A 24079-nucleotide genomic window follows, 5' to 3' on the forward strand; every position below is an offset into this window, starting at 1 on the left:
GAATAGTTTTTCTGTTAAACTCTAAAATAACTTTGTGAGTAGGAGAATACTTTAAGTCTATCAAAATGTTTTCAAAGTTTACTTTAAGTCTATCATAATATTTTCAAAGTTCACCAGGCACTCAATAAATGCCGTGAAGATTAATCAATTAAAGAGGCCAGAGTTTGTGACAGGGTCTCACTACATATTCTGGGATGGTATTTATAACCACAATCCTTCTGCCTCAGCCTCTCAGGTGCTTGGGGTTAGAGGTGTGTGCCTGCCACCAAGCCTGGCTTTAGGCTTGAAGCCTTAAGCTTCAACATTCTCTCTTCCTCAGGAAATCCACTATAACACTGTGGGAGACTGGCTATAGTCTCTGCACTGGAGAGCCTTACGCCATCACCATTCAGGTGACCTACTTGTCCCTCAAACAGAGGAGAATATGTGGCAACAATCTGCATTAGCTTGAGGACACACTAAGCAGATCTGTATGGACTTTCTCTAATCTCATCATGGGCACTCCCTTCCTCATGCATTTTTTTCCCCTTAACTTTGGGGAGTTAGCCGTTGCATCCCTAATCTGCTCATATGGAAACTGCAGACCAGGAAAGAGGATGTCCACTCTACATCAGAGACCTGGGGAGAAGCAGGACCAGAAGCTGGAGCTTTCTCAGCACAAGGATGGAACCTGCTACATACAGGTGATGCTTTGACAATAGTTTGAGTGTCCCCAGGGTTCCTGTGTAAAACTTAATCCCCACTGTGAAGTGTTAAGTGTGTGGACACTGAATTCAATTGTGGTGTTTAAGGGAAGAGTTGTGCAAGGGAGAGCATGAAAATTGGACAACACATCAATAGAGAGCCCCTGAGATTGACTCCAATCAAAAAAAAAAAAGGGGGAAAGCAGAAGAGACTGGTTACATGTTTTCTGTCTCTTGCTGTGATGATGCATTGTGGTAAGAAGGCCTTCTGATGTGGGACCAGCACCATAAGCTAAAATAAACTTCTTTTCTTTAAAAAGACCTTTTCTTTTAAAAGGGTATATTGTTATAGTAACAAAACATGTGACCATGACTACACAGTCTATATTAGATTGCATGATATCAACTTATGAGACAGAATAAAATAAATGGAGAAAATGGAAGAGGGAAGAAAATCCTTTCTTAGAGTATTTACAAAAGGGAAACATTTTGATACCTAGTATATGAAAAGCAGACAGGCAGGCAACCAGGAATATTCACAGTGAATGGTTAGGACCAGGTGAGGTCTTTGACTCACTAGGGAACACAGAACTGCTGGGGGACATTACTTTTTATCTTCAATCAGCCATTGTTTCTTTCTGGCCCTTGTTTTTGTGTGTTTTCTTACTTCTTTCCATAGAAAGTAGAAATCTTACAGTGTTGACAGTTAATTCAGATGTTTTGTTATGACTTAACTATGGGATCCATACAAACACGCATCACTGAGCTACCATTTTGTGATCACTTTCAGAGAGCATGAGGTCTCACAGTAAAGACAGAAGTGGACACAGTGAAGACAGGTACCATCCAGACTTGTTTCCTACCCCACAATGCCCGTCCATCCCTAGAACAGCCATAGTCAAATCTTTCATTGGACTTCTTGAGTAGGTATCACTACTTCCCTAAACAACACTCTTACACTACAATTTCCTGCAGGTTTTGTGTTTGTAATTTTAGATACCTATAGACTTCCCACTCTGGGAAATGTCCATGTAGCTGGCTCTCCTTTATATGACATCCTTACACACACACACACACAGACCCAAAGATACTCATCGAAAGATAGATGCACACTCAGACAGATATACGTACAGAGAAAGTCACATACACAAAGACACATAGGAAGACACATACACACAGAGACACCCAGATACACACATAAAAAGACAGACACATAGATATATACCAGAAAAGACACAGACACTCATACAGATACACACATAGGGCAAACACACTCACAGACGCACTCACAGACATAGACACACACACACACACACACACACACACACACACCAATGACTATTACTCATTTTATTTAAACCATCACAACTGTGAAAATTGTACTCACAGCTGAGCCTGAGGACAGTTTGAAGACTTTTTGTCTCCTAATCAGCCAGAGGCTAATGTTTATCTACTCCTTCTTTTGCTCGTTTCTTCAAAGAACTTATAATAAATTCAAACTCCAAACTCTCAAACAACTTTCTAAGCCACTTAATACTTCCAGGTGTTACATCAATTTCATCTCGAACTCTTCTAGAGGCTTCTGATAGATTAACTCGGAATCCACTGCTCTTTGCGGCCAGAAGGAGGCTGTCCTCCAGGGAAGAGGTTACTGTGGGAACTCCTACAACTTGCTTGTGTTTGGTTCCCTTCCCCCTCTCTAGCACTGGGCACCACCTTCTTCCTTTCCTCTGTTGTGGAGACTCTCCCTCCAGTGACTTCTTCACGAGCACAGCAGACAATGTCTGAATCTTGTGTATCTAGAAGCTGTTGTTCTGCCCCACCCTCCCGCTTTAAGTACCCTCTAGGAGGAAATGGGTTTCCTTCAACTGTTTAAAATCATTGCCAGGGCTCCCCTTGTTCCAACAGCACCATTGAGAAGCCTTTCTGTCTCTTTCACAAGACCTTTCCTCTCCTCAGTACCCTCTAATTCTTGCCAGTGGGGCAATCTCTTATTTCTGTTTAGTAAAACTTGGGGAAATATTTTCAATGTCTTTACTTGGTCACCTGTCCCTAAAGCTACAACCATACATATTCTCACATCCCACCCCTGACACACACACACACACACACACACACAGTCCAAAGCAAGTAAGAGGCTTCAATTTGGAACATGATACAGGCTGTTTGGGTAAAGGCAGATGAGGTATGCTGGCTAGTCTTTTTTGTCTACTTGATACAAGCTAGAATCACGTGACAGTAGGGAACCTCAACTGAGAAAATTCCGTTATCAGATTGGCCTGTAGGCAGGCCAATTTCTTGATTAATGATTGATGTGGGAGGGCCCAGCTCACTATTGGTGGTTCTGCATCTAGGCAGATGGTCCTGGGTGGTAGCAGAAAGCAAACAAAGCAACCCACATGGGCAAGCCAGTAAGCAGAGTTCTTCCATGGCTCTGCTTCAGTTCCTGCCTTGGCTTCCCTCAATAAGCCCACAATTCTGTGACACAGAATATATAAGCCAAATAAATCCTTCCCTCCCCAAGTTGCTTTTGGTCATGGCATTTATCACAACAATAGAGGACAGACTAGGATAAGGGATGAGCACAAGGGCTGGGGAAATGGCTCAGCAGTCAAGAGCACTGATCATTCTCCCAGAGGACATGGGTTGAATTCCCAGCACCCACATAGCGGCTCACAACTGTCTGTAACTACAGTACAGTTCCAGGGGGCCTGAAACCCTTACACGAGCAAAATAAATAAGCTTAAAAATAAAAAAAAAAAAGATGAGCAAGACTGTCATACTGAAGAATAAGACTTCATGATGGACTGCTTTGACCCTGGGACTCAGCCTTACTCGTTCCTGCTCTTCCCTCTTGGAGGTGGCCCCTTGGTCTGTTTCATAAGATTCTTTAGGGTATGCCCAGCTGCTGGAAGATCTGCCACACAAGTGTGGGTTGGTGACCAGGTACATCTATGGGGTTCTGTTGTTTACACTGCAGAGTTCTCAGAGATTTTTAAATGCATGTGTATGTGAATTTGTGTGCATTTTCAAGCATGTGCTGGTACACCACATGTGTGTACATTTATGCAGAGGCTGCCAACAATTCAGGTGCCCTCTTCAAGATTGCTGTTCATAGCCTTTGGAGATAGCGCTCTTGAAAAATATCTAACAGCAGGAGTAGAAATGTGGACTGTGTGGAGAGAAGGTTCTATATTAAAAGACTGGAATTTTAAAGTGGTTCAACAATCAAACCTAGTGTGTTTGGCTTGATTAGACCCTGCTTTTAAGCTACATCAACAAAGAAGATGACAGAAGAGGGAGCGAAAGAAGAATGCTAAAACAATCGTGATGATTGGGACAATTGAAATATAGACTGCATATAAGATGATGACAATGACTTCTCTTCTTGGTTTGTGTGTTGTTATGTCTGTGTGTACACATGAATGCCTGGGGCATGTTTGTATGTTGTGTCTATGTGTGCACATGAATGACTGGGACATGTTTGTGTGTTATGTCTGTGTGTACACATGAATGCCTGGGACATGTTTGTGTGTTGTGTCTGTGTGTGAACATGAATGACTGGGACATGTTTGTGTGTTATGTCTGTGTGTACACATGAATGCCTGGGGCATGTTTGTGTGTTGTGTCTATGTGTGCACATGAATGACTGGGACATGTTTGTGTGTTGTGTCTGTGTGTGCACATGAATGACTGGGACATGTTTGTGTGTTGTGTCTGTGTGTGCACATGAATGCCTGGGTCATGTTTGTGTGTTGTGTCTGTGTGTGCACATGAATGCCTGGGGCATGTTTGGAAGTCAGAGAACACCTTGTGGGAATCTGTTCCTCACTCAGAGCAGTCATCCTGAACGAGCTTCAGGTCTCTGACTGGCTTAGCTTTCTCAATTGTTCTTTTAATTCCTGGATTAACTTCCTATTAATTTTTAACTTCATATTTACCCAGGACTCTTCATTCTGGGATCACCTCAAACTGTTTTCTACATGATGTGTGAGAACTACGTTCCTTATCCATGGTGTTCTTTCTTCTTGGTCACCTTTTCTTCCTCATGCTGAAGACACACACACACACACACACACACACACACACACACACACACACACACACACACACGGGGTTTGCATCTTAACTGAACCTACCAGTGGTACTTTTCTATCTACGAGAGAGGAAGCTGGGTGTGGTAGTATACAATTCAATCCCACCACTTGGGAGACAGAGACAGGTAGATTGCTGTGAGCTCCAGGTCAGCCTGGTCTACCTAGTGAGTTTCAGACCAGACACAGCTTCATAGTGAAACCCCTGTCTAAAAAAATGGGGGACTGGAAAGATGACTTGATGGTGAAGAGCACTTGTCGCTCGTCCAAAGGAACCAGGTTCAATTCCCAGCACACAACTATCTGTAGCTCCAATCCCAATACCTTCTTCTGGCCTCAGAGGGTACTACAGGCCCCAGGCATTGGTGTGCACACACAGACACAACAACACACAAACAGGCCCCAGGCATTTGTGCACATAAACCAAGAAGACAGGTCATTGTCATCATCTTATATCCAGTCTATATTTTAGTTGTCCCAGTCATCTCAATTGTCCTAGCATTCTCTCCTCTCTCTCCCTCCCCCATCATCTTCTTTGCTGTTGTAGCTTAAAAGCTGGGTTGAAGCAAACCAAACATCCCAGATTTGATTGTTGAACCTCTTTAGATTCCAGTGTTTTAACACAGAGCCATCTCTCCACACAATCCACATTTCTACTCCTGCTGTTAGATATTTTTCAAGAGTCCTGGGCAGTTTGGGGCAGGGACACATTTCCATTTTCTGCATTTGTCTGACCATTTCTCCCACCACTGTTTAACTTGTCTCTAGTTTAACCCTAGAGGCTTTAGCAGACTCAGGTTAACTGTTTTGGCAAGGACACTTCACAGGTGACACTGGGCCCTTAGTGATGCATCCCAAGGGTAGAAAGTTGTACCTTCTTACAGTCAGTTACAATAGTCACATGATGGTGGCCAGAGTTCGTCATTATAAAGACTCTTGTACCCATGCCAGTAATAAGTAACTTTGGACACATGTATTACACACAAGTGCCCTGTCCCACAAAACCCTTCCACCCGTGGTCTACCATAAACAGGGGATACATTCTGATAACAGTTATGACTTGGACAGCTCATCAACTCTAAAATGCCCAAAGATGACTGGGGAAAGAAAGGCAGAGGGAAGAAACAGAGATAGAGATAGACAGTGAAGACAGAGCCAGAGCTGTGGCTGGCTCTGGAATCAGTTCTGGAATGGTTGTCAAGGTCCTTTCCACATTCCGTTCTTTCCAGCATCATGAGCCCTTTCAGCAAAAACCGGCCTGACCATGAGCACAGATGGTCTCATGCTCAGGGCTGGCACCTTAGTAAAAAGTGAGTACGTTGCATTTCGGTGACCCTGGAATCTGAATTTTGTGTTGATCTTCACCCTTGACCTCAGGCAAGGAGGAACTAACACGGTGGTGGATGGCCATGTTCAAAGTCAGTCATCTGGACAGTGGGTTGTTGCATGACAAGGAAAAGTCAGCACCAGCTCAGGCTGCCCTGGCTGGCTCTGTGAGAGAAGTTTACAGAACACACCCACCAGCAGGCAGTTCTCCAGACCACCCAGGCCCAATTGTTACATCTCTCGAATAACCACTTGCCACACTGTGCAAAACCTGATTCTTTTGGAAGACATAGGACATCACTCAGCTGACCAGTTCAACCTGCACCATCTCTAAGCACTTCTGTTCTTTTTCAGGTTTTTAGCAAATGAAGTTGATCTCTGTGAAACATTTTGGTGGCATTTTGTCAAAGAATGCCTGACATCAGCTCAAATGTTTAAGTCATATTGGTTATCTCAAAAATATCCGTCTTTATGTATTTAGTGTTTTATTTTTTTTTTGTATGTAAGTCTTCACTGCATGTATGTTTATGCCCTGTGTGTGTGTGCCTGGTGCCCAAGAAAGCCAGAAGAGGACACTGGCTCCTTCAGACCTGGAGTTATAGAAAGTTGTGTGTTGCTATGTGAGTCCTAGGAATGGAATCTAGGTTCTCTGCAAGAACAGCGAGTGTTCTCTGAACCACTAGGCCATCTCTCCACCCCTCCCTGTCTTAAGAAAAAATTCCAAGTCTCTGTAAAGGCACCTGCTATTGAATACTGTTCTCATTCTGGGAATTCTGACTCTACTAACAACAAGCAAGAACCTCAAGTCCTGCTGCAATCTAATCAGGAGCAAGCAAAGGCCCTCTAGCAAAACGTTGAAAATGCAATGAGCAGGCAGGTTATTATCTCCTATGTCAGAGATAGCAGGCTTGAGAATTACAGTCGGTGTGTGTGTGTGTGTGTGTGTGTGTGTGTGTGTGTGTGTGTGTGTGGTGTACACACACCATTTGAGGAATCAGAGAAGGTATCTCCTGGGGACTCCCCAGAAATGGAAGATGATTCCCCACAGTGGGGAATGGACTCCTGGGATGGTGGCCAGAGCTGAGTCACCAGCTCATGGTGAAACTCTGAAGGCAAGCCACCCTCTTTAAGCTGCACTGTCCCTAGAGAGAACTGTGGTTATTTAAGGATGGATAAACTTTGAATTTATAAAGTATTTTAAGGTTTGCCCATTTAAATTCCCTTGGCTATCATTTTAATGCATTAGTTCTAAGGAGAGGGAGAGAGTGTGCTCATATCTTTAAACAAACAGCCCTTCAACTCCTAATTAGCTGGAAGTTTGGAATCTCTGCCCCACACAGCAGATGCAGAATAAATGCTGAATTGACAAATTCTTCAGATTTTTTTTAAGAAATATAATTGAGGGACCATCCTCTCTCTTTTCAACAACTCTCCTTACTCCTGCCTCCTATGCTCACCATTCCTTCCTTCTTTATTTTGTGTGGTACCCATTACCAGACAAATAGAATTTGTCTCCATTTCCCTCCTGCAGAAGTTATGTATGAATTTGTGAGAGATTAATTGCACAGCGACCCAATTCAACAAAACAAACCATTCCAAGGGGAACTGGCGTGAGTGCTTCATGGAGACATTTAACCGCAGCAGCCATGGGATACTCCCAATGCTGGGAGCCTGTACTGACTTTAGAAATAAAACCCAGAGGTTAAAGGGGCAGCCAGGAACTTCAGGTGCTCATTGAAGTCACACTAACCACTTCTAACAGCACAATCAGAAGTTTTCTTTCTGATAACAAAGGAAAACAGAGCCCTTAGAGAGGATAGATCTGGAATGAAAGCATCGCCCACTGAAGACAGTTTAAAAAAGAAAAATCCAGGAAAAGAACAGCCCCCAGTGATGCTGGCTACCCTAATATGGTTTTAGTTATTTCTCTCCCTTCACCATCCCTGTCTCTTGAAGCGGCATGGGCATGTGTGAAGCTGTGCTGTCCAATCCAGTGAGATATCCTGAAAAAACAGGGTTCACTGTGCAACCAATACAGGAAGCAGAAATGTCACGGTAAGCAATAGTTGTTCAATAGAAATCAAAGGGGGTCATTATTCTGGACTAAAGTTCTATACCAGGCTCCAAAAGAGCAGTCTAAACACAGTGAAGGCTCCTGAGCTGAGGTGTCAGCTCACCAAGCTAAAACCAGGTTGTTAGCTGGCCTTTGAGAAGCCAGCAGAGATTGCTGTAGGCAGACATTAGAGTCTGGAGGGTACCCTCTGGGCTGTCCAGGTTCTTGTGTCCAGAAGCTAGAAACTGGATCAGGGACATGTGGTGGTAGTAAAAATGAAAACAGTTTATTTAAAAATCAGACACTTGTAGGATGGGAAGTGGGCCAGAGAGCCCAGAAAGAAGGTTACACAGTCAGTGACGCCGTTGTTGGGTAGATTGGAACATTTGCACCGGACATACTTTTTTGGTGGATGCTCTGTTACATATCAGCCTTAGTAGGGCAGACTTTCCAGTCCTTTTCTGTGATTGGCTTCTTACATATGCTAATTTTGATGCCTCTTCCTCAGCCCCACTCTCCTACCACAAGACCAGGAAGAAACTCCTCAAGCAGCTGGCTTCCATCAGCCTAATGGGTGTTCTCTGCTCTTATCCTAAGTAAGAAGTAGGAAGCAGTAACCTGCCATTAACCAGTTAGTTTCTGTTCTCTGCCTGTCTGCTGTCTCCTCCTAACCAGAGCTGCTTTGATGACTAGTCCTGCTTTGGGGGTTGTTTCTGCTGTCAGTCCTTTTCTATAACACCAGCCTTCTCTGCTCTGCTTGGGGCGACATTCATTCTGGTCTACTCCATTCCGTTCACATTCTATTCTGCATTATGATTCTATTTTGTGCTACTCTGTTTATTTTATTGGAAGGCGTCAATAGTCAGAAACAAGACGCTGTGGTTTTTAGTCTTTTGACAATGCAAACACTTAAGCGCAATTATAATTATCACAAACCATCTGAAGAAGGCTTAAAGAAATAGAAAACTCATATACAACCTGGTGGCCTCATAAACTTATCAAATAATTAGAGCTTCATCAAAATCTGTTTTATTTTCCTGTCTGCTTCTGTTTCTAACTTTTCTATTTAACATAAAGACAAACACACACACACACACACACACACACACACACACACACACCAATCTTTTGGTTAGAACGTTGGTATCAAGGAATTTCTGGGGCCTTTGAGATAGCTGAATGAGTAAAGGCTTTTGCCACACAGGTCTGACAACATGAGTTCTATCCCCAGAACTTCCATAAAGGTAGCAGGAGAGAACAAAGTCTACATGGTTGTCCTCTGACGTGTACACACACACACCTACAAACATATACACATATACACACATACACACCTATGTGAACACACATCTACATGCACACACCTACACACACATACCCACACACACCCCTACACACACCTCTATACATGCACACACCTACACACAGAGATATACACAGAGATACACACACAGGCAGACACATCAGTAATACCCATAATGAATACATTAATAAAATGAAAAAGTTCCCAAGGCATGGAGCTCAAAGGCATGGTTCTTGCCCATATATGGCATCCTCCATTCAATCCCCACAAAACAAGTAAGAGGAAAAAACAAAGAGAAATCCCTTAAGAGCGGTTTACAACTGTCAAGCTTCCAGGAGCAGTCAACATTCCAACAGATTGTGGTGGAGGTCAGTGTTGGCCCTCACCTAAACACATGCCTCAGTTTCTCCATCTGCAAAGTAGGGACAGTAAATATACCTAGCTCCCACTGCATAGATAGAATTAAAGGATGTGTGTAGAGTGTTTGGCTCTAGATCATTAACAGCTGTCTGTTGCTCAGAGGGGCATCACCTCCGTGCCACTCCTGAGCCAGGCCAGTCCATCACAGCACACTGGAACTATCTCTGCTTCTCCTGAAGACATCTTGACCCAGGTCCAAGTTTTTCTTCATGAGAAGCCTTTAGCTCTAAGATAAGTGAAATGCTGAAATATAAACAATAACAAGTTCACAAAAGAGCATCACTATTTCTGCAAACATTGCAGGACTCTCCTGAGGTGAGTGTCAGTTTCCATGAATGTTAACATGTTAACCAGAGTTCAAAATAAAGTTACTTCATGGTTTTCTTAGTGTTCAAACTGACATCAGTTGAAGAAGAGGAAACAGAGGAAGGACAGAGGTGCCAGACTAGGTTAAGAAACAGGAAACACCCTCATATGCAGCAGAAAACCACTAGTGTGCGGACACTAAAATTTCTGTTCTATGGGGTAATATTTTTCATTTGTTCAGTTTGTTATTATCCCCAAGTAAAATGTTTTAAGTTGTATTTGTAATCTTTACATGCTCTTTGTCTTGGATCTGATTGGTTGACTGACTGACTGGAGACAGGGTCTCATGGAGCTGTGGTTGGCCATGAACTCCTGATCCACCTGCTTTCTGCCTTCCAAATGCTGGGAACACAAGGGTGTGCCACTGTGTCCAGCCTAGATATGGCTCTGAAGGGACCAGCTCCCCATTTCGGCAGCCATAACAGCCGAACACATGCTTGCCACGACCTTGCCATGGTCATAGGAGGTTAGGTGCCTGCCTTGTGGCAAGGAACCAATCAGAAGTTACCTGGTGGTGCTATGCTTTATGGCTCTGGGTGTGCTTTACGGACAAGTGCACAGCAATGACACACCAAGCACAGCAACCAACCTGGGAGGGCCTATGGGTCATAACAACCAGTTAACTATCAACACAGGGCAAACCCTCCAAGCCTAGAGCCACACCTTTCCAGGCCTTTAGACACTCCCCTTGTGCTGCCCTATAAGATCTCTATGCAGACGCTTCGAGCTGTCTTTCCTAGCCATCCGCCATGGTGGGTGGATGAAAGACCCGAGCTAACATGAGGTTAGCTCGTTAAACAACTATAAGAAAGCCTTATGCTGTTTGCATCAAGCTTTTGACTCTGCCTGGTGATTGGGGTGACCTCGGCCCTGGGCTGAGATCCTGGAGGCCTGAGCTTCCAGGGGTCAGCTCTTTCTCTGAATAGAGTCACCAAACGACTAGTTGTTATTAAACCAAAGTTGCCCTAACTTGAGGGAAATCACAACAAAATTTAACTGTCTTGACTCAGTAGCAGAGCCAGCCACACATCCCAGCCCCATCGAGCTGACTATGAATCTTGATTTGTTCCAATCCCAAAGCCCAGTCTGTTCCCAGAATGGCTGTTCTCGGCCATTCTGCAAAAGGACCTGTTTCATGTTATGTCTTCCTACATACAGGGTATTCTATGAGTGCGTTTGTCTTCCTCTGAAAATTGCAACTGCAAGGTCCCTGAAGTACAGACAGTTTACTTCAAAAGGCAGAGAAGACATAGTTGACATGCCAGCCAGCCACAGGAGCCCTCCAAACACCTATTGTATTCTTACCGTTCTCCTGCAGGGTCACCTATAGAATTGTACTTTTACTGTGATCCTAAGCATTAAGTCTTGCCACTAACCCTTTACCGTGCCTTCTGGACCAAACTTTGAGCCTTGAACCCTCACCCAGGGTTTCCAAGATCCAATGACATAAGAATACAAATGACTCACAAAGCACTAGCTCTTTTCCAAGCAGAAACTCCCTGTCCCTTCGGTTCTTGCTTGCTAGTCCAGAATCATAACTAGTACGCGTGTGCATTCACCCCTCGCTTGAAAAGGGAAATTCTAACCCAACATGCCCTTGCTCTCTTAGGCAAGAAAAAGAAAAAAAGACATTTTTGTCTAAGTTGCTGCTGACGAGGTTATGGTAAGATAGACTGAGACTAGGATGGAAGCTGACTTTTGCCACATCTGCTCCTCTGATACAATGATGCTGTAACAGCACCTGCCCAGTGAATAGACCAGTCCAAATCCGCTTCAGGGTTACCCCACAACGATCTTTTCTAACTCTACTCTGTTTTTGATTTTTGAATGTTAGAATAATTGAGTGTGCTAGTTTCCATCACTATGACAAAACATCTGAGAAAGACAATTTTAAATGAAGATAGGTTTATTCTGACTCATGGTTTGGGGAGTTACAGTTTGGGCTGCTTGACCCCGTGGCCTGGGAAGAGTCATCACATCATGCTGGCAGCACATGGGAGAAGGCCTCACCTCGTGGTGACCAGGAGGCAGGCACTCCCTGGACAGCTGCCTGATTAGGTCAAGGCAAAGGCCAGCTCCATACTCATGGCAGCCACTGATCACATTGCGTGTGTTGTTTGTACAAGTGATTATGTGCTTCCTCAAATGTCAGCGTTAAAAACATACCAACATCGCTGAAATGATAAGGGAAATTTTATTCAAGACTATGGGAGTAGGGTTATTGTAACAGGTGTAACAGGAGCAACAGGGTGGGCTCAATACTGACTAAAGTGAAGATGCTGGAACCAAGAAGCTCATGAGAAAGAGTAGAAGGGAAATCACAAAGATGACACAGCAGGGCTAGGGAGTTGTTGGGTTTTTTTGTTTTGTTTTGTTTTGTTTTGTTTTGTTTTGTTTTGTTTTTTGCCAGACTGGATGGTGCAGATCTGGCAGTGGAAACCAACATCAAGACCTTTTCAAGAAGGCTCAGAAGAAGCTGGCTGGCTGTAGCTGAGAAGGGAAAGGGTGTTTATTGCTAGCTGTAGTTACAGTTGATGCTATCATCTCTGCTGGGTAAAAATCTCTCCTAGCAGATATCAAAGCTGTCTCACAGCAAACAGGATTGCCCAACGGTTCACAACATGGCCTTTGAGACTTCTAAATAAACACTGCACGTGGACCATTGGAGTCAGAGGCCAAGGGTGATGCTCTGGGGAACATTAACCCAGATTCTCTAGACAGGGGAGCAAACAGTCACAGTTCACAGAAAAGGTAAACAAAAAGAAAAGAACAGGGACAGGTACACACAGAACAGACTGACTGTGTGGACATCTGTGCTCCACTCTTGCATTTTTACCAACCAATGAAAATATGGATGCTTAAATAGTTTAGATATTAAAAGATGACAATTAGCCCTGAGAAAAATGTATAGTTCACCACTTACCCAACTTCAGATGCCCAGAACTTAAAGAGGCCACCCTCTGAGACACAGGATTACCAACCATCTCAGCATCCCTCTGAGACACAGAGCACCAACCATCTCAGCATCTCCAGGCATTCACTAATAAGACTCTAGAAACAAAAAGAAACACCAAAATAGGGACTCAGAGACTTAAGAGAGATACTAAATATGTGAAAGCAGAACAAAACGTTTTAAAAGTGGAGACATTCAAAAATAAGGAATAGAACTGTTAAAATTTTAATAAACATTTAGAAGATATAGTCAGAGAAATCTCCCAGAGAATAGAAAATGAGGACTTTAAACCCAATTCACAAATTTCACATCAAGTCATGTATATTCCTGAGATAACTATAAATTAGAAAATATGAAACTTATCTCTGAGAAAGCATTTCAGACTATTCTAGTTTGCTTTCTCTGTTGCTGTGGTAAATTGCTGACCAAAAACAATATAGAGGAGAGAAGGATTTATTTGGCTTAGAAGCCACAGTCCATCATCGTGGAAAGCCAAGGCAGGAACTCAAAGCAGAGAATGGAGGCAGGAAATGAAGCACAAGCCACAGAGGAATGCTGTTTATTTTAAGCCCACCTACCTAGGGGATGATACCACTGTTAGACCCCCAGAAAACTCAGGTGTCCGGGGTCCCAGGCCACGACTGCGGTCACCCCAATCACCAGGCGGATTTGAGAGCTTGCTGCAAACTGCATGAGGCTTTATTGTAATTTAACGAGCTAACCCCATGTTAGCTCGGGTCTTTCACCCACCCACCATGGCGGATGGCTAGCAAAGACAGCACCTAGGGCCTCCCAGACCAGCTCCCCTTTCGGCAGCCATAACAGCCGAACACGTGCTTACCATAAACTTGCCTTGATCACTTAGAGGTCAGATGCCTGCCTTGTGACAAGGAACCAATCAGAAGTTAGCTGGTGGCGCTATGCTTTACGACCCTGGGTGTGCTTTACAGACAAGCGCATAGCAATGTCGCACAAAGCATAGCAACCACCCTGGGAGGGCCTATGGGCCATAACAACCGGTTGGCCAATCAACACAGGGCAAGTCCTCCAAGCCTGGAGGCACACCAATCCTGAGCCTGTGCATACCCCTAGACCCTCCCCTTATGCTGCTCTATAAGATCTCTATCCCGTGGCTTCTCGGCGCCTTTTCCCAGGCATCCGCCATGGTGGATGGATGAAAGGCCCAAGCTAACATGGGGTTAGCTCGTTAAACAAGTGCAATAAAGCCTCTGTGCTGTTTGCATCAAGATTTTGCCTCCACCTGGTGATTGGGGTCGCCCTCAGTCCTGGGCTGAAATCCTGGGGGCCTGAGCCTCCAGGGGTCTTTCTTGCCTCCAGAGCAGAGGAGTGCCCGGGTGAGCTCAGGAGCACTGAGACCCTTGCTCCATCTGTGAAGAGATGGGTGTGACAAAGACCTGGCCTAGGAGTCCAAGGCAAAGAAGGGAGATAGGGACCAACAGCCCATCACGGCAGCTGCTGTCCATTGTGTCCTCTCACAGACATTCAACCTATCCTAAAGGGTAAACACATGCTGTTAGGGTTGAAATGTGAAATGTCCTCCACAGACTTGGGAGATGGAGACAAGTGACTGGATCCTGAGGGCTTGGAGCTAATCAGTGGATTAACCCCTTGATGGATTTATAATATGAAGTCATGGCTTAGAGATGCTAAAAAGTAGGAGGCTGATACCAGCCAGAGTGCTGGATCACTGTGGGTGACTTCTTGGGGTTGTATCTTGCCCTAGTCCCTTCCTATATCCATTTCTCTGCTTCCTGTCTTCCATGAAGATTTTTCATCACATACTCCCTCCATTATGATGTTCTGACAGGAGAATGGGGCCAAGCAGCCAAGGACTGACCCCTTTGAAACTGTAAGCCAAAACAAATCTTCCCTTAAGTTCTTTATGGGGGGGGGGTTGTCACCATGACAAGATGACTAGCTATACATATGCCATCTCCTCCTGGGAGGCTTCTTTAAGTCCTTCCAGCCAGCATTAACTAGTTAACTGATGTCCCTATCACCCTCCTCCACTTGCAGGCCTATTCTACACTGTAATATTGTGTTAGCAGAGTAGACCCCACATTGAACAAAAATAATATCTTAATCCTTATATTTCCTGCACATGAGCCAAATGAACTCCATCTCCCCATCCCCTGATCTGTCTTAGTTAGGGTTTCTATTTCTTCAACAAAACACTGTGACCAAAAAGTAAGTTGGGTGGGGGAGTGGGGGGGGTTATTCAGCTTATACTTCCACATTGCTGTTCATCACTGAAGAAGTCAGGGCAGGAATTCAAACAGGGCAGTGACCTGGAGGCAGAAGCTCACACAGAGGCCATGGAGGGATGCTGCTTACTGGCCTGCTCAGGCTTTTTTCTTATAGAACCTAGGGCCACCAGCCCAGAGATGGCACCACCCACCATGGCCTGGGCCCTCCCCCAATGATCACTAATGGAGAGAATGCCTTACAGCTGGATCTCATGGAGACATTTCCTCAACTGAGGCTCCTTCCTCTCTGAAGACCCTAGCTGTGTCAAGTTGGCACACACACACACACACACACACACACACACACACACACACACACACCACTACTACTACACTACTAAAGACTCTTTGCTCTCCTTCCCAAGAAAGTGTATCCACGTCTCACTGATCTGCAGGTAACAGGAAATGAACTGTGTCACTGGGGGCAGCTTGAGCATAAGAAATCTCAAAGGACATCTCCACAGTGACAGACTTTCTCCACCAGGTCTAATTCTGAAACACAAGTACTGTGCATAAGCTGGACCAGCCCAGATCCTACTATAGCAAAAGGAAATATTCTGGATCTATTTCTAAAATTTCCCAGTCACTTTTGAAAAATGAAATTTGCATTTAAGTAATCAGAGCGGAGATCTGGAAAGAGCTCAGCGGTTAGTGCAGAGGACCTAGGTTCATTTCCTATCACCCATGTGGTTATTCACAACCACCTGGAACAGTTCCAGGGGATCTGACACCCTCTTCTGACCTCCACAGGCACCAAGCATGCACATGACAGACAAACACATACATGCAGGCAAAATATTCATGTGTGCAAAAAATAAATAAAACAAATAAGATAAAAAAAAAATCCAAGTAGGGACTAGAAATGTAGCTCTGGGAGCACTTGCCTAGCACCTGCAGGGCTCTGGGCTCAATCCTCAATATTGCAAAAAAAAAAAAAAACAAATTTTAAAAATTAAAATTAACCAGAAGCCAAGAGTCGTGGTGCTTGCCTCTAAGCCCAGCACTTGGAAGGCAGAGGCAGGCAGATCTCTGTGAGTTTGAGGCCAGCCTGGTCTACAGAGTGAATTCTAGGCCCCTCAGGGCTATTATAGGAAGACCGAGTCACAAAATAAACAAAAAGGGGGATTGGATTAATCCTTTGCTTTTGGTGTCCTGCTTTATAACTGAATTATCTGCTACAAACTTTTTTTTACAGCTGTAGGCAACAGAATACTGCCAATCAGAGTCATTGGAGGAATACCATATACTTCACTTGGTTTACAAGCAAGGACTTGTAACAAAAGCCCTAGGTCATCTGGGGCAGGATTGGGCTCCACCTTCCATATCACTGGATGTTCTTTCTGTCATTGGGCAATGAGTCTTGCTTGGTTTTCCATTTAAAGAGCAGCTTTGGGGGATCTGGGGAAAAGGCTCAGTGTGTAAAGTGCTCGCCTGCTCCCCAGCACCCACATAAGAACTAGATGGAGAAGTATGCACCTGTGACCCCAGAACCGGAGATGAAGACACAGAGGGTCACCGGGGCTTGTTGGCAAGAAGTCTGTCAGATTAGAGCTCCAGATTCAGTCAAAAAAAGTAAGGAGGACAGAGCTGGAGGTTAAGAGCACTGTCTGCTTTTACAGAGGTCCTAGCTTCAATTCCCAGCATCTGCATGGCTACTCACAACCATCTGTAACTCCAGGAGATCCAATGCCCTCTTTTAGTCATCAGCCAGGCACATGGTGCAAAGGCATGCAAGCATGTAAAACACCCATATACATAAAAATAAATGTGTTCTTAAAAGGTGGAAAGTGGTTGAGGAAGCCAGCCAATGTCAATCTCTGTCTCCCCAGGTACTCGTACACACATTCACAGGCAGGCACACACATATGTACACATTACACACTTGTGCTCACACACAGAGAAGTAGATTTGAACATGTGAGTTCCCACCAGGGGGAAATCAGGGTTACTCCAGATTACATTGGACCAGCTGTTCACCCAAGGTCCCCAGCCACACCTCAGTTTGAGGCGTCTATGCCACTGGTCCACTCTGAAGGACAGCTCTGTTCTCTGTCTCCTGCTAGCACCTGTGCTCAGGGGAAGCAAGGGGTTAATATAATGAAGGTCAGATTAGCACCACAGGAGAGATGCTGTGGGAGGAAGAAGCCTGACCCCATCATTACCTCTGCAGTCAGACTGCTGGAGACTTCAAAAAATGAGGATCACCAGTAAGGATGGTGGTGAGGCAAGGATGGTGGTGGGTGCCTGACACTCTAGCTGCTTGGTAGCCTGAGACAGAAGGAGGGTGAATCCAACATTCAGAGTTTGGGGCCAACGTGGGCCACACAGGAAAAAAAAGTATCTTTAAATAAATATGTGTATGTGAGTGCACGCATACACACACACACACACACACACACACACACACACACACACACACACACACACACCACAGAGGAGCATTGAGGCTAAGGAGACTTCTATTTGGGTATAAAAGAATAACTAACCCAGTAATTATGATACCCAACTTTCTCTTACCTTCATTTGTCACCTGGAAACTACCCTCGGCCATTCTTTACCGAGGGGTATAAAAGGAGAACCTAGGTGGCTAGCATACGTTCTATATAAAGACAGATATGATCCACAGTGTTCCCTCCCTCTGGCTATAGCACATTTCTTTTCCCCGACTGCCTGCTCACTGGTCCTCTTGTAATTCATTTCAGAGACAGACGAACTCAGTGTCAGGCTAATCAACTGACTTCTGCCTGGCACACTTCACCCATGATGCCCCTGTGGTGGAAAGGGCTACCCCATTTCTCCACTCAAACTCAGTCCCTCTGTATACACCAGTCCCTAGCACCCCATCGCACCTGCAGGGCACCAACAGCCCTATGGGTACAGGTACAACATTCGGCTCATGAACATGTCACTGCTGGTGCTCACGCAGGTGTTGCGTTCCTTTCCCTGGCACCTGGCTCCCCTGAAAACACTACTGTGGGCAAAGAGCCAGCATAGGGAAGTGGCATGGGTTTCTCAGGGTCTGATAGGTCCCCGTGAGCTGGTGTCAGATGAGTGGTCATTATATGACCGCTCCACATGCTCAACTCCTGTAGCATGGAGTTGAACTAGTTCTTTGCTCAAGAAAAACCAAAGTGGAGGGATGTTACTGAACAGTTGAAATAAGACACACAGGAAGGCTATGATGTAGGAGAAGGGGCGGTGAAGAAACCAGGAGAATTTTAATTATGGCATCTGTTTGCAGAGTGCTACGAGGGAACACCTGCTTGGAGCTAGCTTCGTATGGCTCTTCAGTGGCTTAGAAATAAATGTGAGCTATGGACATGGTAGGCTCCCTCTCTCTTCACTGCACAGCCATGGATCTTCCTGAAAGATCTGAGGAGCCCGTGACGTGGAAGGCTGGGGTTAGCCAACAGCTGAGAGGAGTACGGGCCAAGTAAGTGCCCTGACCCAGCCCAGCAGCCTCTAGTGTAGCACCAGCAAGAAGAAAGGAGCCCTTCAAAATGTCCTTGCTCCCTGAGTCCTGCAGGAGCCCTATGGCCCCACCAGGGTGGTGAGCCTTTGCTTTATTGTTGCTGTCAAACAGTAGAGGGAGGCAGCTACCAGGGGCTGCTCATCACAGAGGCCCTCCAGGGATCGAGGAAAATCATGAGGTAGTTGGGGGGAAACCACAGGACTCCTGATAAGCAGGGTAGCTTTCAAGCATGCTCCGTTCATCTTCCCTATGACTAGGGTCAGGCTGCAGCTTGGCAGCATTTTGCAGCTCTGAACACCCAGACCCAGAAAAGCTGTCTTGCACTAGGTTGCATAGTGACTGTGGAAGGCAGCATTTGAACCCAAGACTACTGGGCCCCTCCCTGCAATTCCCACCCTTTCCTCCAGAGGAATCCTTGGGCAGCCCTACGAGGATTCAGGATCTACGCATCAGTCAGCCCCTCCCCTTTCTAACACCTAGCCACAGTAGGTCCTTTTCCGAGGAGTGACATTTCCTATGACTTGTCTTGGTTGACAAATGTTCTGTCACAGAACTTGACAGTTGAGCTGATACCTCCCTTGAGGAGCGATGCCCTGGTGGCTGGTGGTTTTGGCTCTCACAGATGTGGGGAAACAGGCTAGTTTCAGTTCAGTTCAGGCCACCACTAGGTGGGAAGGGTGACTCTCTTCCTGGCTTCTGCAGTCCTTGGTACACGCTGTCACATGAGAAGCTTCCTGCAGGGGTAGAGGCTGTCCTCTAAGCATGAATGCTCTGCAGACTCGAGAGGTTTTCATTTGTATATCTAGTTCTCCAGAAGCTTTTCTGGAGCAAATACGTTAGAGTCAGTGTGCTGGGAGCCACCCACCACCCTGAGGTGAGGCCAGGCTAACTGGATGCATCCAGACCATTGAACCCCTCCCCGTCCCCGCCCCCGCCCCTGCCACAAGCACGTGGGAGCAGAAAAAGGCAGAAGATGGGCAAAGTGTGGAATACCTGCCGGCTGGGTGGGTGGGCATGTTGAGGTTGAGGGGAGCATGAGGTCAGCCCTGGCTGACAGAAGCTGCTGGCAAGAATCACCCTCCCACTCACCCTCATCAGTTGCTCATTAGAGGGTGGATAGTTTTGACGAGCCCCGCCACAGGTGGAGCAATCTCCTGGCCCCTCCTTCTGGTGTTGCATCCATCCCCTTTTCTCACTCGCCTGCACCGTGGCTTCCTCTCACCTTTCCCCTGGCTATGTGTCCTTTCCCCTTTTCCTTTCTTGTCCCCTGCATCCTGATGTGAAATAGGGACAAGCTCCTGGTTGAGCACACCCTGCAGCTTGCTGGTTCAGGGCTCCTCACCCTGGCTGTTGTAGGACAAGCTACCTGTCCCCCACCCGGATATCATGCTCTGCCTTTCTGATGTTTTGTTAGCTGGGCCCAAGGCCACCCAGAATAACTTGAAAAGCCAGGTTATGTTATGAGCAGCTTTCCAGAATTGACCGGAAGCAGAGAAGTGTCTTTCCTTTCTACCATTTTGTTGTTGCTGCTGCCATTAGCAGGAATGTGGGCATAATGGCTGGGGCTTATGCAACTCTTTCGGCCTATGAAATATATGTCAGAGGCATTTTGCACAGCGAAGCATCTAGTCAAGCCACAAATGCATCTTTGAGAGAATCGTTAGACTGTAGCCTTAGCCTTTGGTCAGGGGAGGACTTCTATCTAGTTGAAATGAGTCTCACCGAGTTTCATGCCATCTTGCTGCAGAGGTTACAGTGCCCTGACATTTTCCCTGCTTGGCTAGGCTGGCCCCATTGTGCTGGTGTTCCTGCTTCCAATTGCTTGCAGGCACAGCCTGCAGCAGCACCGTTGCTCTGTGCCTTGCATCACTGGCCTCTCTCCACCTGCCCTGGGGCTTCCCTGTTGTTATAGAAGACCAAGGCACCGTGGGACCCACTGCCTAAGCAGGCACACCGAGTTCAGGTCAGACTTGTGGGGCCATGGGCAGGTGGGCAGAGAAGGAGGCTGGCTGCTTCGTGGGTGGCAGCTATTTCCTTGTCTGGCTTCCCCTCTGAGTAGACAGCAGACTGAGTGTGCATGCAGGTCCTACTCACCAAAAAGCCAACCAGAGGAAGACTTGACCAGGCAGACACATTCTCCTCCTTCTCTGTGCCTCTGTGGCAAGCCCTAGGGGCTTTCCTGGTGGTGCCACATGAAACAAAGCAATTAGCTTTACTTGTGAGAAGCTGAGGCTAGCCCAGTAATTGCCCCCCCTTTTATCCTTCACCCTGGCTCCTCCTCCCACTAGCTTCCAGAGCTCTGATGTTTCAAGAACCCTAAAACAGAGACATAAGGAGAATTGAAGGAACCCCAGAGACTACACTCCTAGGGCTTTTTCCCCATAAGAGCAACACATGCAGTTGAGTTGAAGCTGCTGTTCTTTGGGGCTCTCTTACCTGAAGCCTTATCCTACTGCAGATACAAATCTCTTGGCTGCAATTCCCAGAGTGCTCTCTACCCTGTTATTAAAATACTTCTCTCCCTCTCATTCCCATCTCACTTTTCCTGGCTTGGCTGTGTATGGATCCGTGCAGCGTTCTTCCCAGGAACATCTAAGGGGCATAATTATCCCTCCACTTGCCACTCCTGCCTCCTGCACTTGCAGCTATGGATAAAGGAACAGAATCGGGAGTAGGTTAGATGATGCACCTACGGGCAAGCACTAACAAGAGAAAATCTCCAGCCTTGTGGCTTCCAGTCCATTCAACCAAATTGCACCATCGTCTCTCTCCCCACCCACCCCAGACTGTGCAATTTGGAAGTCATCAAATCTCTTCCTAGGCACTACATGATAAGATGGATGGGCAGAGCTGGAAATGGTGTCTGCTCAGTCTGGTCCTGAAATGAGACTAAAATAGAGAAGGGCACTAGCCCATCCCTATGGATAGGAAGTGAAAACAGGAAGTGCACTAATCTCCATTTACTCTGTTTACTCCACTTTTAGACTTTTTAGTTCCTTGTAGTCAATTGCACTCCAAAATATAGACTGGAAAATCCCAGAAAAAGAGACAACTTGTAAATCCTAAATTGTCATCCTGAGTATAGTATAGCATCTTGCTTCATCCATTCAGCCTGGGATATGAATGATCCTTTCGCCTGGTGCATTCATGCTGTATTTGCTACCCTCCCGTTAGTCACTTAGTAGCCATCTTGATTATCAGGTAGGTGGTCACGATTTCACAGTTCTTGAGTTGTTAACTTTATTTTCCTTAATAATAGCCCCAAAGCACAGGAGTAGGGATGCAAAGCAGACATGGGCATAGAACATATTAACTCTGGTTCTGTGTGGCAAAACTTTAGGGCATGTAGGGAACCACGTAGTGTGCCTAGGGTTCAGTACTGTATTAGCTACCTTCTCATCGCTGTGACCAAATACTTGACAAGAATCCATTGTGGCTCGTCGTTGTAGAATATAGCCTATGGTTATAGACATCATGGTGGCAAGAATGACTCCACTGTGGTGGCCGGAGCAGGAGGGAGGCTACTTGCTCTCCTTTGAGTGGAGCAGGAAGCAGAGATGGGATAGACAATAGCCTCCAGGGCTGCCCCTCAAAGATCCCCTTCTTCTAGCTGGATTCCACCTCCCAGAAGTTCCACAACCTTCTAAAAACAGCACCACGAGCTAGGACCAAGTGTTACAACACATTCAAACCGTAACAAGTGTCAAACCATAACGAGAGGTTCTAAAACCGATGGAGGCTTTACAATGCATATTTTGCAGATAGGAGGTCTAATATAAACTTTTGAGCTGGGCAATGGTAGCGTACGCCTTTAGTTCCAGAACTGGAAGGCAGAGGCAGGTGGATCTCTGTGAGTTTGAGGCCAGCCTGGTGCACGAAGTGAGTTCCAGGACTGTTACACAGAGAAACCGTCTTGAAAAACCATTAAATAAAAAATTTAAAAAAAGAAAAAAAATACCTGTGAGTGTTAAGTTGTTCATGGGGATGTCTGTCTCCCACAGCATTAACACAGGCCCATCTGACTAATACACTCTTGAAATGAACAGATCTTAGTCAAAGATGTTGACTCATTTTTAAAGGGGGACAACAAATCAGAGCTCGTTTTATTAAAATATCAAAAAACATTTGCAAATTCCAGCAGGCCTGAGAGCTTCGGGAGGATGCATCTGTGTTAGATGAAGCATTTGCATCAAGGGTTCTGAAATCCTCAGAGATGAAAGCCAGGGGGTGTGCATTTGTTTCTGGGTTCACAGATCTGTGCCACTTGAGAGTGTTTCCAGGACTTTGCGACTGAACTTTTCCATATCCCTAACTGAGAGGTTAAACTACAGAAATTGCTTTGTTTAGTTTTATTTAAAAAAGAACTTTCTCAACATGGGAGAATATATTGTTTTATACTAGAGATAAGGTGACCCAGAAATACTCACCTATTCTCTCCCTACCTCTTAAGGGACATCACTACACGGAATCCCATCAGCCCCTGGCTTAGTCTGTCTCCTTAGAATCCCATCAACCCCTGGGTTACTCTGATTTCCAGTAAGCATTATATTGAACAAAACAGGACTTAAATAAAACCATCCCCCTACCTGTTGAGATGCAGCTGAATTACTTGGGAAGGGACATTGGATATGTTCTTGTTTGGCTTCCGTTGCTATAATAAACACCACAACTGCAGAGAGCATGATCTATGGGCTATAAGACACTTGGCAATTAGGATGTCCACATAAAATTTGGCTTTTGAACATGCTCAGTTTACTCACTGAAACCTTCTTTATAATGTCATGAAGTTCACATAAAAGTTAAACAGACATCTCTTCAAGCAGGAAACAGTTGCCTGGGCAGAAATGCTCCTAAAGGGGAATCTTCTACGGGGAAATCTCCAGTGAGGACACTTCAGAAGCCAGCAGGCTCAGGCCACATTTGCTGTGAAGTCCTTCAGCTATAGAAGGCTGCGACAGTGGCATGAATGGACATCCAAGAAGTCCTTGAGAGTGCTGGCCAGCAGCTACCACTGGCAAGCAGACCTGTGTGAGCCCAGCAACAGTGCCAGAAGTTCAACAGTTACTGAGGCCGGGGCTAGGCAGAGAGTCTCAAGTCCCCTTGCTGATGGGTATCAACTCAGAAACTAGCTGTCCATCCCCAA

The sequence above is a fragment of the Cricetulus griseus genome, chromosome 3 (genome assembly GCF_003668045.3).
Source record: "Cricetulus griseus strain 17A/GY chromosome 3, alternate assembly CriGri-PICRH-1.0, whole genome shotgun sequence".
In the NCBI taxonomy this organism is placed as follows: domain Eukaryota; kingdom Metazoa; phylum Chordata; class Mammalia; order Rodentia; family Cricetidae; genus Cricetulus; species Cricetulus griseus.